Consider the following 16,156-nt stretch of genomic DNA (forward strand, 5'->3'; position numbering starts at 1 on the left):
TTCTTTTACTATTCTTGATCAACACAGTCCCTTAAAAAGGGTGCCAGGTACTCTCTGTCTCTCTCTCTCTCACACACATTCATATATATATATATATATATATATATATATATATATATATATATATATAATTTTCAAATTGATAAAACCTCAAAATGACAGTCACTGTAGAAAACAGAATGATAAATAAGGTTGAATGTTACTAGCAGGAAAGAGTGCCTTTCTCTTTGAACCCTGTTTTCATTCCCATGCCCTCACACTTGTGTTATATACACACATGCCAAGACCGATCATTTTCCGGGTATTCTATACATGACAGTAACCTCAAAATACGATCACCCTCTTAGATTTGCTTCTATAATAGGCTGGATGTACACATCATTCCTGATTTCATGAGAAACTTACAGCACAGGAAGTTTACTCCAGTGACCAGTCAGTGACTTATAGCTGTCAACCACCACATCTATCCCCTTGTTAGAAATGCCCATCAATCAGATCAAAGAGAGCTGTGACCATCTGACCAGCTGCAGGAAGCAGAAAGATGCTGAGCGAATTCAAGGAGGCTAGAGCTTGAAACCTTTCACCTCAGCCATGTGCTGGAGAAAACATCTGATAGATATACATTCCAAACACATTTCTATGGTTTTATGAACAAGGTTGTCAGATGTTGCTAGTTTAACAGAAAGCAATGGGCCATTATGATTTCTTAAAGTTGTATCAGAAGGTTAATTCCTCAACATTAATATGTCTTTCATGTTTTAATTTTTTATCACTGCTTACTTTGTAACACTAGAACGGTTTCAAAACAAAGAAAAATATGTGTTGAAGTTTGCTATTTCTCTTAAAAGAGCGAAACATGTTAGTGAGGTATTGGGAGGAGTCAGTTTTCCTAATTTGTGGGTTAATATCCACTTGTTAGTTTAGAGTCATATTGACAACCAGTTCACACCTTTGCACTGCTACACATGGCTTTCTGAAATTTTCTGAGTTTTTTCCCATTTCTTCTTTTATTTTTAGAATTCAGTTTATTGCATGATTTTGGATGATGCTCTTCTTTTCTGGCTTAAGAAAGTCCATTCTTAGCTGGAAATAAACAAAGAAAAAGCTCAAACCTCCAAATCCTTGAAGCACAATGTTATGCCATCCCTGCCACTTCAGCCATGACTGCATGCCCAGTGGGACAAAATGACTCTCTCATTTCTTATGCTGCTTTTCTTAGTAATTCTGTTTTTAGAATTGATCAAAGTTACAAATGTGAATACCACAACTATTAAAAGAAAACATTTGTGACACTTGATCAAGAAGGTTAAAAAGACCTTACTCAGGAGTTATTACTACAATGGAGCTTTGTCCTGAGGTCAAATCTTCATAAAGTAGGACAGTAGAGGTATTTGGCCAAGGAGTAGATGGGCATTACTGGAATGGATCTCCAATTTCTGTTGCTAATGGACAACATTAACGATCAACACAATTGATATCTTAATATCTTTTCATCGTTGCCTGCCTTCAGCCTCAATCTTGTTTGCTTGGATATATTTAGAAGATTTAGTCCTTTTGGGTGAGTTTTCCTTTAAGAAGATATCAGGAATATGCCATATGATCATTGTTGCTAAATGCTGAAATCCCAACAGAATTAAACAATAGAAACTCTTTTTATATACATAATTTAACATTATCTGAAAAGTGAACAGATTATGAATATTCAGTTGGTAGATTTGGGATAAAATTAAAACGAATCATGGTCACATCTAAAACTATAGACATCAGCCTTTCCCAGTGTGAGAACATTATTACTCTTTACTGAGCTATTTAACCACTGTTTTAAAAATCCTAGAAGGGTATAATAGGATTGAGAATTGTCTTTAAAGTATCCATTATAAAATAATAATGTATATCAAAATGGATGGCAAAATTCTCTTCAGTAATTTAAACATCATCAAAATTGAACAGAATAGATGATAACATATATTTGCTGTTGTAAAACACAAGAAAATGCACAGCATACAAGTCTAGGCATAACAAGTTTGACTCATTCCATTCTTATGAAAAGAAAAAAGTCCTGATTTGAATTAAAACCACCTCTGGAGGTAGACTAATGCATATTATAAAAAATGAGTTAGTGTAAGGCGTGGGAAAAGTTCAGACATTCCTTTCGCATATTGAATCAATTAATAGCATGTACAAGGAAACCCTGATTATTTGAAGGAGTGGAGAAAAATGACTTGATTCTTTACAAGTAGTACAGACTATTATTAGTATTCCAGATAGACTGTGTTGTAGAGAGTCCATCACCGGCTTTGATCTGTCTGCATCCACAGCTGGAAACTCTGCACAGGGCTCTGGAAGCAGCACCAGCTGACAGTTGCCCCCATCAGGAAAGTGAATTAGTGCTTGCAAATGTTAATGAGTGGATCAAAGTACAAAGGGGCAGAACTGGGTTCTTAAAAAAATCTGATTTCATTTCCTGTGGACAAAAATAATTAAAATATTCATAACTTCTCAACTTACTTTATACTTCTTATCCATCACATTCTGCCTGGTCTTCTACCATTCTTTTGTTCTCTTTTGTTCTCTCTCTGCTCTTGTTGGAGTCCTTGTTCACCCTTTCCTTTCTCTTATGTGTCTATATGAAAACACTTGTTTTTAGCATGAAATAGAGTGCCTTCAATGATCAGAAGAATAAAAACAGTTATTTAAAACAGCTATGTGTAATATTACAGCAGTTTACAATATCACCCAAGCACACACATGCTAAAAGGACCCAAATGCAAATCCTCAATGCTGTGAGTATTTCATCTACATCATGGAAACTATCAAATTAGAGATATACTGATTCATACTGCCCAGCTTCTTACACTGATAATGACACCAAGTTAAAGGAAGCCAACTAAGGTGCTTGACTAAAATTTTTTATGTCTAGGTCTTCTTATATTTGTGGAATTGTCTTATGTCAAATTTTATGTTCCTCACCACACATCATTGTGCATTCCAAAACTATGACTATGTAGTCGAGGCAAAGAAGATAATTTTAAACTTATTCATCAACTCTATAACTTTAGAAATTAAAATAATTCTTCCTTAAATTATTCTTCCTATTACTTTAAAATTCTGATTGCTGGGCTTTGTTATAGAATGTTTGCTGTGGTAATTGTCAAGTAATACCATAACAGAACAGACAGGAATTCAGTAATAGTTGATGACCCTGCTTTGTGAGCACTGAAATTGGTAAAGTATGAAAGTAACACTTCTAAACATTGGAGCCACATCCCTCAGCAACCTCCAACCCTTACACTCACATAGCTCCTTGTCATTCTTTTTTTTATTTTTATTTTTATTTTTATTTTTATTTTTATTTTGCTTTTTCGAGACAGGGTTTCTCTGCGTAGCTTTGTGCCTTTCCTGGAGCTCACTTGGTAGCCCAGGTTGGCCTCGAACTCACAGAGATCCGCCTGGCTCTGCCTCCCGAGTGCTGGGATTAAAGGCTCCTTGTCATTCTTAATCATCATCTTTACCTAAGATCTTTTAGCTCCACAAACTTTTTCCCTATTAAAAATATTTCTTATATTTTTGAGATTATAATACAATAACGTTATTTCTTCCTTCCATTTCCTCTTTTCAAACCCTTCCATGTACCTCTTCTTGTAATATTTCAAGTTCATGGGCTTAGTTTTTTAAATTGTTGTTGCATACATATATGTGTATATATTCCAACATACATAATATTGTCTGCTCAGTCTGTTACTTAAGACATATATCCACAGCCTTTTAATTTATTCCTTGCCTTCAGACACGTTGGTAAATACTCTGTTTCATGGAGTATCAGTGTTACCTATTTTAGAAATATTAACATTCTTAAACTATGGCATTTGAAATTCGTTGTTTTTGCTGGTTAAGCACCTAACAAACAGAAGATTGTATTCTCGCTGGTGTGTACTGTAGCACTAGAGGTAGCGGATAGCACTTAGAATATTTTTTAATGTTTGAAATGTTAGCATCAATATATTAAATTTTAAAAGTTTAAAGTTTGAGATTTAGAAATAAATTACTGCATAAGATGTTTTAACATGACTCTCTTTTTTTCTCATCCCTCATGTAATGAACAGAGAATGCCCAAATGTTTCATGTCTCTTAGAATCTGAGCTCCACAATGCTTTAGCTACAATTTAACCAAACCATAGGCATTTTCCAGGCAGCCAAACTCCAGTTGTATAGAAGTAGCTTGACCACAAATATACAGGAATTTTTAAAAAAATTATGTTAGATGTGTGTATACCTGGAGCTTTAGGTAGGCATAAGCTGCTTGGCATGGGTTCCAGTAACTAAACTTGGGTCCTCTGTAACAGTACGTGCTCTCATAAACTTAGCTGCCTTTACAGAACTCTAGGAAATATTTTGCCTCAAAAGAGTTTATGTTTCTAAATAACCTCAGTTTTTTTTCCTGTTAAGTTAGTGAAATGGCAAATATGTTCTATACATTCATGACATTTTTTATTTTGTGACCACTTTGCTTCATCAATTTTATAGCCTTATTAATAAAATGGCAAAGATTTAAATACTCATCTAAGTCAGCTAAATAGGCTCAGTTGCGCTATTTATTCAATCTGAAAATTTACCTATTGACTAGGGAAATTCCATTTCAATATCTTTAGATTCTACAGATGTCTCTGGGTTCCCTCTTAATCTTTCTAACTCTGTTATTGGTGAGGACCCTTTAATACCATCATCATCATTATTTTCTTTTCTTCCATTAGATTTACATTTCTAAGTTTCTTTGGTTTTAGTTTCTTGCCCTTATTTGGGTACTGCTTACATCATCGCATATGTAATATAGTAAGTTTTTTTTAGCTTATTGGGTAATATTTGTTGGTAGAGAGCTAAAGGAAAACATTTCTTCAAGAGATTTAGAAATTGTCAATAAAATCAAGCAGAGGCTTCTTCTTTGCCTTTAATTGTATTAATATAACAAACTTGGAATGTTAGCTTTGGGAATTATTATTCAATTATGTTTTACCAAATTCTTACTAAATATTCAAAGTTTGAATGCATTTGAACAACTTCATCGTTTTTTGTTTTTGTGTTTTGAGGAACAGGGTTTCACTATGCACCCATGGCTGGCCTGGAAATTGCTATGTGTATCAGGCTGTCCTCTTATTTACAGAGATCCACTTGCCTCTGCCTATAAAATACTGGAATAAATGTGCCAGTTGATTATTGCTGTGTTAACATGCCAAACAAAAACACAGTGCTTTAAACAATAGTATTTTGCTTACCTTATGGTTCTGTTATTCTATTGTACAGTTATAAAATTCTCAGTTGATTGATTGACACAGGGTTGACTGTTTCTCCCATGTGAAATCACATAGTAGTAAATATAAATTACTTTAAGAATGGATAATTGAAAAGATTCCCCCTCATATATCAGGTGTGTAGCAGACAACAGACTAGAGTGATGAAGAAAACTGGGATCTGTGCCTCCTATATGGTGTGAGTTATCTTTGGTTTATGATGAGGTCCAAAGACCAATCAAGGATCCAGTTCATTGCACAAGTACTTTTAAGCCCTATTTGTATTAGACAGGTAGAGCTCCAGATGTAGAAGGAAGAACATGTGGAAATCCTCATAAACCTTCTATCACTGGACTAAGTTTAAGTTCTGATCTTCACTCTGTTCTTGAGTTTAAGTCATTTTCTGTTTCACTTTCTATTTCCCTTCTCTAGAGAGTGAACATGTAGGATGGTTTTGAAATTCAAAATCTCATATGGTTTGTGGCAAAAATACCTAAATATGTTCCAAAAATATTAAAAATCAACAATTAATGTTTGTTTTCCATTACAAATAAAATATACTGAAAGTTCAAAACTTGACAGTAAATTAATAATATAATTCATTTACATTAAATTAAATTCTGTAAAAACACAAACTCAAAATATATAAGTTTAAAAAAATCTCACTTTGGTTTTCAGACAGAAGAGTTTTAGCTGATGGAGGATGGATCTAGAGTAATTTAAGCTAAGGTTAATAGAATTTCAGTGGCTAGTGCTGATCAAGTTGGAGAATTTGACTGCAGAATTGATTCTCCACCAAGAAGAAGCTCAATACATTTCAAGGATAACTTAGAGCTCTCTGCACTGTTTTCTCTTTATATATCCTGTTCTCCTCTTTCCAACATTTGAGTGAGCATGCCACAGGATTTGGAATGACCACATTCTTAATTTGAGTTTGTGTTCTGAAGCTTTATGAAAGCAATCATCAACTAGTCTATGAAATATCTATTGGTCTCCTGTTCTCTGCTGTTATATAATTCACATTACGTCTTACTAGAGTGTTCAAATATTAAATAATATTTTCCTTAAAACATGACAAATGAAACATTCAGATTAGTTTTAGAAAACCATCACCCTGGAATCTTGTTTCTAAAACTCATTCTGTAAGATTTTCTAAGTTAAAATTTTCAACAATAAACATCCTAAAGCCAGAGAATTACACCCTATGCAAAGACTCACTGGCAACTAAGGGAGAAAAATACCCTACCCCAAGGAAGAGCACACAAATTAGTTACCCAATACCAATGGTCAGCCCTGAAAACATACATACAAGAAAATTGAATGAATTGAGCAGGTTTTATTTATGTAATAGAAATGAACATAAATATATGTATTAACAATTTATAAAAACTAAGATGATTAAACTGAAAGAGAGGAAAGAGTGGTGTATAGGATGGTTTGAAAAAGAAAAGAAAAATGATGTAATTCTGTTATAATTTTAAAAACAAAACAAATATTTTTAAAGTGGTTATATAATAATAGCTTTGTTTTCCTGGTTGTAACTTCCTGATGAGAAACTATTAAATAGATTCTTACAATTTCATTAAACCCTAGTAATTGTTTGGGTGTTGATTTACTTGTTTTAGTGTTGAATCTTGTTAACTTGCATTGTGTTATATTATAATTTATGACTATAATGATATTATTAATGAAATAAAAATAAAGTTATGAAAATTTTATAAAAATTCTTCCTTGGTTACTTTCTTGGTGTTTTCTTAATTTTAACATATTTTTGACTCTGAGGGTTTTGGTATTATTATTAATAATCTCATATTCTTTAGAAGTATTTTTGGATAGAAACATTTGCCCTACATACTAAGTAGCTGTTAATGGAAACTACCTCATTGAGGCCATGCTTTACTAGACCAGGTGGAGACCCCAAACAAAATCCAGATCTAATCCTGATTCCTGTAGAACTCTCTCTGAGCTTTCTAAACCTTGCTCAGTGTAGTAAATTTTATCATCTGAAAGACATGCACTGAAGTTTAAAGATAATGCTCAGTCATTTTTTTAAATTTTATAAGATTAACCCATGTTTATGTGAGACAAAATACAGCTCTACACAGTATTTACAAATATATGAAATTATCTATATTCAATTTGAAGTGATGTTTTTCTGACCTTTCATCTTTTGATAAGTTCTTACATAGAAACAAATTTAGAAACCCTTTAAGCAAAACAATATATGCTTACTTAATAGAGCTACTTATGCTTCAACAATCTGTGCCAAAATTTATCCACCCACATTATGGCACTCTGGTCTTTGGGTCACACAAATGTGGGGATGATGTTAATTTAAACCTAGACACAATGGCAGCAATTATGATTTCGAGTTTGGCAGATTTCATTCTACAAATAGCTCTGGGAAGTTTTGAACCAGTCAGGATAAATATTTTTCTAAAACATTACAGAGATTTTTGTCTTTGGAATGCCACAAACTGACAAGCTTTGTTTAGGACAAGTCACCTTTTAGGAGCAATTATTAAAACTTTCATGAAGGTGCACATACTGTTTTGTCCACCAGCTTAACACAAAGGTCATGGTAACTGTGGTAGATAAATCAAATTTTCTCACAATGTGAAAATAAACGAAGGGAATAATTGAAAATTTAAAATAAAACAGTGATACATCAGGCATACTGTATGGGAGTAATTGATATGATTATTCTTTTTCTTACTTACCACTGAGCCTTATGCACGAGAGGAATTCATTCTCATAGAGAAGCAGAGTTGTAAATAAATTTGATTCAATGACACATTGGTTTCATTTAGCGTATGTTTACTGTCCATTCTTTACTGTAAGCATAGTTAGCATGATAAGATGCCTCTAATTTTTATAAGAACTAGCAAAAGTAAACGTATTTTTAAACAGTCTCTACTTTGGTTATAGAAGTGTTTGTGTACTTAATCTAGAGAAAGAATTTTTAGTAAATTATTCATTAAAAAGGCAGCATCTGATGTTTTTTTATAATTATTATAAAACACAGAATGATTATGTTGGTTCCTTCCAAGAAACTTTATGTTACCTTTGAGGTTATGGGAATTGCAAACATTCGTGTTGGCAACTGAAATTGTTTCTAATACAAAAAACATGTGCAAATCTTGTTAGTCTCAAAACAGTTGTGAAAAATATGCAAATGTCTAGGGTCTCAAAATATTAAGGCTGTCCATTTTCTTCCTATTTCCCAAGTGTCTCCTTGGTTTTATTTATGTATGAATAATGTTCTAAACCTTGGTTCATTACCAAATTAAGATCTTGCTTAATTCTGTTTTGTTTAATATGAAGAATCCTATTATTGTATTTTCAAATTTAAAGTCTTCAATTTCAAGAACCAATATGGAACACTATACGACTGCCCATTAAGGACACACATATGTAAAGCAAAGTTTGATTGAATGAATAGGTTCTACTTCTTTAATTTTCTCTCACTTACATATTCATTATTATTCTTTGTAAAAACCAGATACAAGTACATTGTTATTCACTGATACTGTCTATGCCATATTTAAGTTTTAAACTGAAGATTACTGTCTTCAATTACAATAAAAAGAAACTTTAACTAATTATGTTTCATTGTTGCCCCAAAAGTTAAAACGAGGTAACATGATAATTCTACCAAGAAAAGTTTAACAGATTTGTTTGGTGTGTGTTTACCAGGTTTTATTATATAAATAAAAATCTCCCAAGTTTTTATGTAGTATTTTTAGAAATCATCCCAGAGGAGAAAAACTAAACAATCTGTATCCATTACTTTGATTCTGACATTTGAATGCCTTGATATGAGTCTGGGCTTTAAGAACTTAGTATTCACTAGAATTAGTGTTAATATGTCAGAACTGCTAAGAAAGTCAACATTTGTGTACACCATTATTAAAAATGTTTGATTAATTTATTCCATATTTAAAAAGTTTGTTTAGCAGACAATGAAAATGATATCAAACTATTATTTTTCCCTTTATCTGCCAATTACATGTATGTGAATAGTCCATTGATTTGACAGAAATGGCTTCATAACATGGTTTGTATGCAACATTTGTTTTTAGTTATATTCTTTTAATGTTAAATGTTATTTTACAAGGCTGTTTACATTTATTATTTTTAACTCTAACAACTATACAGAAAATAAAAATCGCATTCCAATTTTATTGTTTAAAAACCGTGATACTCAGAGAAGAATGACAGGCGTGACACGACACAGATATTGAACAAGTGATCACCCCACAAGAACTGCTAAGAAAGTCAACATTTGTGTACACCATTATTAAAAATGTTTGATTAATTTATTCCATATTTAAAAAGTTTGTTTAGCAGACAATGAAAATGATATCAAACTATTATTTTTCCCTTTATCTGCCAATTACATGTATGTGAATAGTCCATTGATTTGACAGAAATGGCTTCATAACATGGTTTGTATGCAACATTTGTTTTTAGTTATATTCTTTTTAGCATGAATCTTAAAAGTTCTTATTAATAAAATCAAACCTGAGGCGAGTTATTGGGGTCCATGCTGGTAGATCAGAGAGACAGAACAAGCCACAGCTATCTCACCTTGCCGGATCCTCATCTGGTCCTGTTTCCTCAGACTGGAGGCCTCTGAGTCCTCATCCAGAATGGGTCTCAGCTGAATTACTGCTCAAAAGCCTGAAGCTTAACCAGCCACATGTTTTTACCAGCCAAATGCTTAACCAGCCAAAACCTTCTAGTTTCTGGTTCTCACGCCTTATATATCTTTCTACTTTCTACCACCACTCCCTGGGATTAAAGGCTGGCTTTCTGGGATTAAAGGCGTGTCACCATGCTTGGCTGTTTCCAATGTGGCCTTGAACTCACAGAGATCCAGAGGGATTTCTATCTCTGGAATGCTAGGATTAAAGGTGTGAGTGCCACCATTTTCTAGCCTTTGTATCTAGTGGCTGTCTGTTCTCTGACCCCAGATAAATTTATTAGAATACACAATATTTTGGGGGACACAATACCCCCACAAGAACTGCTAAGAAAGTCAACATTTGTGTACACCATTATTAAAAATGTTTGATTAATTTATTCCATATTTAAAAAGTTTGTTTAGCAGACAATGAAAATGATATCAAACTATTATTTTTCCCTTTATCTGCCAATTACATGTATGTGAATAGTCCATTGATTTGACAGAAATGGCTTCATAACATGGTTTGTATGCAACATTTGTTTTTAGTTATATTCTTTTAATGTTAAATGTTATTTTACAAGGCTGTTTACATTTATTATTTTTAACTCTAACAACTATACAGAAAATAAAAATCGCATTCCAATTTTATTGTTTAAAAAACGTGATACTCAGAGAAGAATGACAGGTGTGACACGACACAGGTATTGAACAAGTGATCACCGTGTGGACTTGAACCTTGGTTTTCTAAGAAAATCATTTGAGAAATGGTCAAACTGGACAGTGGAAAAACAGTGAAGTGAAGCTTTAAATAACAAAAGACAGGAGTGGTGCATGAAACAAACTGATCCAACATAAAAAAATGTAATTAAAAAAAATAAAACTTTCATATGAAACTATGAAGAAAAAAAAGAGATCTCTAGCCATCACAAGAAGTGATTGCTAATATTTACTGATGTAGATTGTGTGTGTGTGTGTGCACGCACACAAACACTCTTTCTCCCATCTCTCCTTCTTTAATTTTTCTTGAACTATTATTTACCTACCCACCAACCCTTATGCCTACATCACAAATACACTACAAGTTGCTGTCCCATTTGTCTACTCTCTAATTTCATCATTCATTTGACATTCTAACCCATCATTAACAAGACTGAAAATAGAGATTAGCAGAAGAAAGCAATGATATTGCAGTTTTGGAAATAGAAAACAAGATAATTACAATCTAAAATATAGAAAATAGATACTAATTTTTGAAATAGACTCATAAATTCCTTTCAGTGTGAAGCAAATTGGATAACAATGCCAGTTTTTTAATGGCTTAACCAGCTGTGAACTGAAGGATACGCATTGCACATGGAATTTATTTTTATGTTTTATTTATTTTTATATTATTGGAACACATGCAAGGACTTAGTTCCCCATCATCACTCAGGGCAGTCATTCAGCTAATTTTTGGCAGGTTGTAGAAACAAAGTCTCCACAGTCACCAAGTGGCTCCTTTCATTTAAACATTGATCACTAGTTAACATTCAAAAATAAATACATACCAAATCTAATGCAAAAGTACAAACAGCACAAGAGCAAATGGGAAGCCACTAAATTACCACACAAACAGCCTCTCCATTTTATGGTCCCTATGAAGATATTTGAGCAACTCCAGATGTTTCAAGACTTCTGATAGGCTTGATACAATTTTCCTTGCTATCACCCAAATTTCTTGAATAGTTTCTCATGATAAGCACTGCTGAGGAGAGATGTTGTAGCGAACAGAAAAGAAAAGCTGGGTAATTGAGACACGAACTTTCCCAAGATGTCTTGCTCTTGCCTGTGTTAACACTTTTTCCATTTAGTCTTTTCAACAATTTTTATTAAACTCTTAATGTAAGGTGGCAGATTATGAGCTCCCAAACATACAAACACTTGGAAAGTAGTTTTAGGCAGGAACTTGCCTAGCATTTGACTCACGTCTACAGTTTCATTCACTAAAATATTTTTCTTTGTTGGCCCCTCCGTTCTTGAGCAAGGAGACATTTGGTATAATTGTGCTCCAGCAACATCAGTTGAAACTCCTCTTCTCTTTGGTTGATTTTGGTAGTAGGGCTTCAAATAGACTGTTGTTCTCAACCTCCTTAATGCTGCAGCCCTTTAATACAGTTCCTCACATTGTAGTGACCCCCAACTGTAAAATTATTTCATTGCTACTTCATAAATGTAATTTTGCTATTGTTATGAATCATAATGTAAATATCTGATATGTGACCCCTGTGGGGCAGAGCTTGATCATTCTGAATCTCCAATCACCACAATTCATTATTCATTAGTTGTTTGGTTTTCAAATTTCCTTGTCATATATTTTTTCTTAGAATTTATTTCAATTTGATGACTAAATCTAGAAAAGTAATAAATAATTTTTAGAAATAGTGTGCTTTACGTGAGCAGGATAAGATGAAAAACTTTATTTCAAGATAATATTGGCAAATATAATCTGTGTTTCTCATTAAAGTGAAAATAATAAATCAAAAATGATAATCATGACATTTTTTAAATTAGTAGTTTTGAGGTTTGTGAGAATGCAAATATGTATTTGAAAGAAGCAATATTTCTCATTTAAATATACAAATTTAACACATTTTATGAAATAAAAATTATTATTTGTAAAGCAGTGCTAAGAGGCAAAGTGTATCCTTGTCTAGAGATTGGTTTATATGAAGATGAGTAAGCTTGAGAAAGTATATTGTGGACCTATCAACTGACTTTTCCCCTTAGCTCCATTTAGAAATAGTATATATCTTGAATCAAGAAATGAATTAAATAAACATGTATCTAAACTAGCAAGAAGCTATTTCATAAACCACAGATAGGTTGGCCCTGTGATTATTAGGTTCTGAATTTCTGATCCTGTGTAAGTAATGTCTCATTTATAAACAATGACAGCCCTATGGCATGGGTATGACAATTACCTATTTGGGGAGAAAATGAGGGAGAGGAAACCATAATCAGAATATATTGTATGAAAAAATCTATTTTAATAAGCTATAAACTTCCGAGTAAGAATGAAAAGATACCACACACAAACTAAGGAGCAGTGAGTTGCTTGCTCAAGCCATACACTATGAGGGAACAAATTATCAGTCTTTGAAAGATGGTAACCATCTCACAAAAAAAAAAGAAAAGAAGGGACTATTTCACAGAGTCTTAAGCATACACAAACAAGGTGTTCATGCACTTACTATTAAAACTGAGATATATCTGAAAATGAAGAGGACAGATCATTAGATATGGAGGGATTCAAATATCAACCAGGATTTTTAGGCTCATAACCATTCCTGACTCAGGGGCACAAAGGGAGTTGAGGCATGATACAGTTTGTGTTCTTATAGGTCCCCTAAATCAATTTCCATCCCAATCATCTTTGTAATTTATTCGTAGCACGGTTCTTGTGAGTATACCTTGAATTGGACACATCTATGCTAGTTCAGGTTTTGACAGTAATTAGGAAAAATCATAGTTCCTAGCTCCATTTCAGACACTGAAATGACAGATGATAAAGTCAGAGAGATGAATGAAGCAACAATAAGTAGCAGCATTACTTAGGAAGGAACAGATACACAAGGGAGGTAGTTTGTGAAGACTGCTTGGTCCATTGCAGATGCAGTTCTGGGCTGAGCAACCGTAAGAGTTGGCTAGGCAGGCAGAATAGCCTAAAGAAAGAGGAGGTGGCATCTTAGCTAAGCAGAATTCTTAGAGAAGATGTCAAGGATACCATCTTGGTAGCAGCAACTAGAGGCAGATTAATTATGTGGAATATGGAAAAAACAGAACATTTAAACATGAGAAAGACAAGTAGAGTCATGCTCTGAAAAATGGTGTCAGCTGTGAAAGACTCCGAGACAAACCTGAAATACTGTGGTGAGTCCAGTTTGGAAAATGAGCAGTCAGAAAATGATTTAGGATCAGGCTTAAACCAATACTTGAGTGATGTATTCAGAGCATGATAGAATAAACTTAATTTAAGGAAGATATATATATATATATATATATATATATATATAATTATATTTTTGAATATATATGCAATTATAATTATATGAATATTAATTTCAGGGATATATATATATATATAATCTGAAATTCCAGTTAAAATGGTATATTGGCAGATAAAATCTTATGTAAGCTATATTTACGCATTTCTCCTCTTTATTCATATTCTTTATTTTTTCTAAAGGATATAAGGAACTCCTAGGACAGATGTTAAATTAAATACAAACATTCACTTTTGGGGTGACGTTTTTTACAAATTAGTAAATGCATGACATTTTCATTGGTTTAGGGGAAATGGGTAGAGATGTATAAGTGGTTATTTACAAATCAGGGTACTAGGGGAACGAACAATGTGTATCTCTTTCAAGGTGTAAGTACACATCTAGTTTGGACAAAGAAATTGAACCTCTTAGTATTGTATACTTGAAACCCACCCTGCACGTGTGAAAACAGAGATCTTAGATGATCAAACTATGGAGAGTTCATGAAAGGTTAATTCTGTATTATCAAAGTTCCAGAACATTCCATTATTTCTTTCAGCTGGCCATTTAGATGCATAGATATATCATTTTGTAGAAACTAAAGCAACAAAGAAATGGTGTTGATATTCTTTCAAGAGCTAATGCAGAGTGTTGACAAGGTTTTTCTTTTTTTCTTTTTCTCATGGCAGCTACTTACATACATAACCCATGTACGATGCCAGTTGTAACAATGTGAAAGGTACTGGGACAGAGCACACAAATAAGTTTTATCCAGACTTGGAACTGTGGGAATTCTAAGGAAAGAAAGGTGTGCTAGTTTATTTGCCAAGCTTCTTGGCAGGGAAAGGCAGAACTCCCAATAGCTATCCCCTGCTCTCTCCACATAAACTTCCCTATCTACCAGGCGGTGGAGGCACAGGGCTTTAGTCCCTTGCTCCAGAGGCAGAGGCAGGTGAATCTGCGAGTTCAAGGCCAGCCTGGTCTACAAAGTGAGTTCCAGGACAGCTAAGACTGTTACACAGAGAAACCCTGTTTTGGAAAAAAAAGAAACAAAACAACAACAATAACAAGAAAAAACCCAAACAAACAAATAACAACTAAACTCCCTTTCACACAGATTCCCACTGTAATGCTATCTGCCATGGTCACATATTGTCAAAAGAACGGCACCGGAACTCGTGCTAATACTGCACTTATGTCTTAAGATCTCTAATCCAAAAAAACTTCCGTTATAAATAATCTCATCTCAGTTATTTTATAACAACAGAAAACATATTAGTATTCTAATACAGAGCTGAGAAAGAGCTGTAAACAGTAAATAACAAGAATACAAGAAATACAAAAACCATTGTCTACAAAGATTTTTATGTTCAGATTCTTCTGTTTATTTTCACCTATGTGGAAGAAGTATACACATGTAACTTTTAAACACTCAATTAAAAATATCTATGAATATTAATTTCAACATGGTAAAGAATTTGATGATGGGAATAATTTCTTTTGGTGCACATGCAATCAGTCTCTCAATATATTTTCAAGGAGGATATTTTCTTATTTGATTAATTATACTATTTGACTATTTCATACTTGTATATAATGTCTTAATTATCCCCCCCGACACACACACTGTGAAATTACTTCCCATCCCTATCAACGTCCCCATATCAGTAACTCTCCACTTACTCAGTTCATCATTTTTATTTTAGTTGTGACTTGTTTAGTTTAAACCAAGTCATCTGAAGGACCTTGGCTTGGAGCTACCCACTGGAGTTTGGTGTGGTCACCATGCATACACAACTGAAGGTAGTGACTCTCCCTATACCTGAATATAACAGTAAGGACAATTCAAAAGTGAAAGGTAAGGCCTCCTGAGACCCTTCATGCATGCCTGATTGCTGACTCAGGATTCTTGTGCAGACAGAGTGTATCAGAAGCTCTTTTGAGTTCTTGATTGTAATGGTTATGCTTTGCACTGAATGGTTATACATAACCCCTTCAGTTCCTACATTCTTTTTGCCCCCTTTCCACAGTGTTCCATGAGCTTTAGAGGGGATGTTATAAATGTCTTGTTTGGGATTGAGCATTCATTTGTCAACTGTTCACAGTTCTTTGTGCAGCAATGAATCTTTCCTGTTTACCACTGTTTACTAGAAAGACAG

Source organism: Peromyscus leucopus, chromosome 2 (genome assembly GCF_004664715.2).
Source record: "Peromyscus leucopus breed LL Stock chromosome 2, UCI_PerLeu_2.1, whole genome shotgun sequence".
In the NCBI taxonomy this organism is placed as follows: domain Eukaryota; kingdom Metazoa; phylum Chordata; class Mammalia; order Rodentia; family Cricetidae; genus Peromyscus; species Peromyscus leucopus.